Here is a 3,050-nt window from a genome sequence, read left to right as displayed (position 1 = left end):
CTAGCGCCGGCTAACGCCATTCCATAAATACGGCGCCCGCATGGCGCTTCAGAATGGCGTTAGACGGCGCTAAATTTTTTGACGCTAAACTGCTTTAGCGCAGTTTAGCGTCAAAAAGTATAAATATGGGCCCAACTTCCTCTGGCAAAGGAAACAGCAGACAGCCCACAGGTGTACCCCAACTGCTAGCACTTTTGTCTTCAACAAACGATAAACAGCCTCACCTGTGGCAAGGCCTCAAAAAATTGAATGAAACTCGTAAACGTTCCTCTCCACGGAAATCTTTAGTAAAAGGCGAAAGATTTATTCGTTTTGAAGAGAAACCCGAGTGTGTTACAAGCTGAGCCTAGCAGGGCATGTGGCGCCACAAACAGAGACCCTGCCATTGCGAGGGCGAGGGTCCGAGAGGTGGTTTTTCGCCCTACTTAACAGGGCAAGAACCACAGGGGAGAGCAAAACAGCCCAAACGTTCAAGGCCCCTGCTTCAAGTAGAGAAAGAAAAAATGGTGGACCGTTTTCAGGGTTCTGTCTGGGCATATGCAAATTTCGGTGGCACTCGCCTCAGCTGATTGGCCAGGGTGAGTCTGCTGGGCAGGGAAAAGGGAAAGCTGGAGGCAGGCTGTAAGTGAAGTGGGCGCGCAGGGAAACGTTTTCCTATAGATTGTGTGTATTGAATGCCACTGATGCCACAGTAAGGCTTTGCAGCGCTAATAGTATTCCCATTAGACACCACCCAGGTACGCAGCAGCAGGCAGGTGAAAATAAGGGAATACCGAGCAGAAGCTGAGGTATCAATGGTAAATGCTGGCTTTTTTTCTCCCTGCAATGCTTTCCTGACACGGTTATCTTCTGGTAGATTTTGCCAGACATTTGTGTGTAGTGTCAAAGCAATTAGACAGAATGTTAAACCCAGTTCTGCTGCAAAAGAGTGCTGCTTACCTTCCCATGGCCTCAGAGGCAGCACACTTTAAAGCAGCTCGGCCTGCTTGTATCACTATCCCTTTCGGTTGGAGTCGCTCTCTGGGCCTTTTGTCTCCATGATAATTGACCCTTTCCTGCAATAACCATCCCATCCAAATGCAGTGGGCCACCACCATGCTCCAGAACAAGTCATGTGCTTTCAGGCACATCCTCTAGCTGAGCCTGAATCTAAAAGGATCTAGCTAGCTAGGCCAGAGTCACAAGCCAGACACCCCCTTTCAAAAGAATCTGAGAGGGAGCCAGCCCGGGACTAGCCATCTTTACACCTCCCAAGGCACCCAGAACTAGCCTCCTGTATACCTCCAAGGGCACCAACAACGGGCAAGCCCTATGAAAAGCACAGCCTGAGTGTTGGTGGCCACCTGTGAAAAGTAGGGTGACCCCTGGCCTGCTGGCAGCAGAGATGTTGGGAGCAGAGACAATCTAATGCCTGCTGTCGTGATGATTCAAGACAGCCAAGAAAAGCAGCCTCACGCTCCGCAGAAATTCTTTCCCATGAGCCACCTGGCTTATGCAAATGAGTAGACAGCAGGCCTCAGAACAAAACACCAACTTCCTCTGGCAAATGAAACAGCAGACAGCCCACAAGTGTACCCCAACTGCTAGCACTTTTATCTTCAACAAACGATAAACAGCCTCACCTGTGGCAAGGCCTCAAAAAATTGAATGAAACTTGTAAACGTTCCTCTCCACGGAAATCTTTAGTAAATGGCGAAAGATTTGGGCCCGTATTTATACTCCGTTTGCGCCGAATTTGCGTTGTTTTTTTCGACGCAAATTCGACGCAAAACCAACGCCAACTAACGCCATATTTATACTATGGCGTTAGACGCTTCGGGCGCCAAAGTGCCCGGAGTGTGCGTCATTTTTTAGCGTGAACCCCTTCCTTGCGTTAATGAGATGCAAGGGAGGCGTTCCCGTCTTAAAAAATGACTCCCAGGCCTTTACGTGGTATTTATACTCCCGGGCAAAAGAGACGCCCGGGAGTGGGCGTGGCTAAAAACGGCGCATTTGCGCCGCTTTTTAACGCCTGGGTCAGGCATGGCGTTAAGGGACAAGTGGGCTCAAAATGAGCCCAGAGTGCCCTCCCCTGCCCCCAGGGACCCCCCCTGCCACCCTTGCCCACCCCAGGAGGACAGCCAAGGCTGGAGGGACCCACCCCAGGGACATTCAGGTAAGTTCAGGTAAGTATTTTTTTTTTTTTTTTAATAATTTTTTTTGGCATAGGGGTGCCTGATTTGTGCCCCCCTACATGCCACTATGCCCAATGACCATGCCCAGGGGACAGAAGTCCCCTGGGCATGGCCATTGGGCAAGGGGGCATGACTCCTATCTTTACAATGATAGGAGTCATGTTGATGGGGGATGGGCGTCGTTAAAAAATGGCGCAAGTCGGGTTAAGACGATTTTTTTGCCTCAACCTGACTTGCCCCATTTTAAGACGCCCTAACGTCATTTTTGCCCAACGCCGGCGCTGCCTGGTCTACGTGGTTTTTTTCCACGCACACCAGGCAGCGCCGGTCTGCTTGCGCCGGCTAACGCCATTCCATAGATACGGCGCCCGCATGGCGCTTCAGAATGGCGTTAGACGGCGCAAAATTTTTTGACGCTAAACTGCGTTAGCGCAGTTTAGCGTCAAAAAGTATAAATATGGGCCTTATTCTTTTGAAGAGAAACCCGAGTGTGTTACAAGCTGAGCCTAGCAGGGCATGTGGCGCCACAAACAGAGACCCTGCCATTGCGAGGGCGAGGGTCCGAGAGGTGGTTTTTCGCCCTACTTAACAGGGCAAGAACCACAGGGGAGAGCAAAACAGCCCAAACGTTCAAGGCCCCTGCTTCAAGTAGAGAAAGAAAAAATGGTGGACCGTTTTCAGGGTTCTGTCTGGGCATATGCAAATTTCGGTGGCACTCGCCTCAGCTGATTGGCCAGGGTGAGTCTGCTGGGCAGGGAAAAGGGAAAACTGGAGGCAGGCTGTAAGTGAAGTGGGCGCGCAGGGAAACGTTTTCCTATAGATTGTGTGTATTGAATGCCACTGATGCCACAGTAAGGCTTTGCAGCGCTAATAGTA

At 50.7% G+C, this 3,050-nt stretch overlaps 1 non-coding gene and 1 pseudogene across 1 annotated transcript; both read right to left on the bottom strand.

The window, feature by feature from the left end:
- Positions 1–216: 216 nt before the first annotated feature.
- On the bottom strand, positions 217–332 carry LOC138278661 (U5 spliceosomal RNA). The gene has a single exon (XR_011200801.1). It is a non-coding gene; the product is annotated as a U5 spliceosomal RNA (small nuclear RNA).
- Positions 333–1,614: 1,282 nt separating this feature from the next.
- On the bottom strand, positions 1,615–1,780 carry LOC138278669 (U5 spliceosomal RNA; annotated as a pseudogene).
- Positions 1,781–3,050: the final 1,270 nt, after the last annotated feature.

This window comes from Pleurodeles waltl, unplaced genomic scaffold (assembly GCF_031143425.1).
Source record: "Pleurodeles waltl isolate 20211129_DDA unplaced genomic scaffold, aPleWal1.hap1.20221129 scaffold_525, whole genome shotgun sequence".
In the NCBI taxonomy this organism is placed as follows: Eukaryota; Metazoa; Chordata; class Amphibia; order Caudata; family Salamandridae; genus Pleurodeles; species Pleurodeles waltl.
Note: the sequence above shows the minus strand (reverse complement) of the source record. Positions and strands in the feature narration are given on the sequence as shown.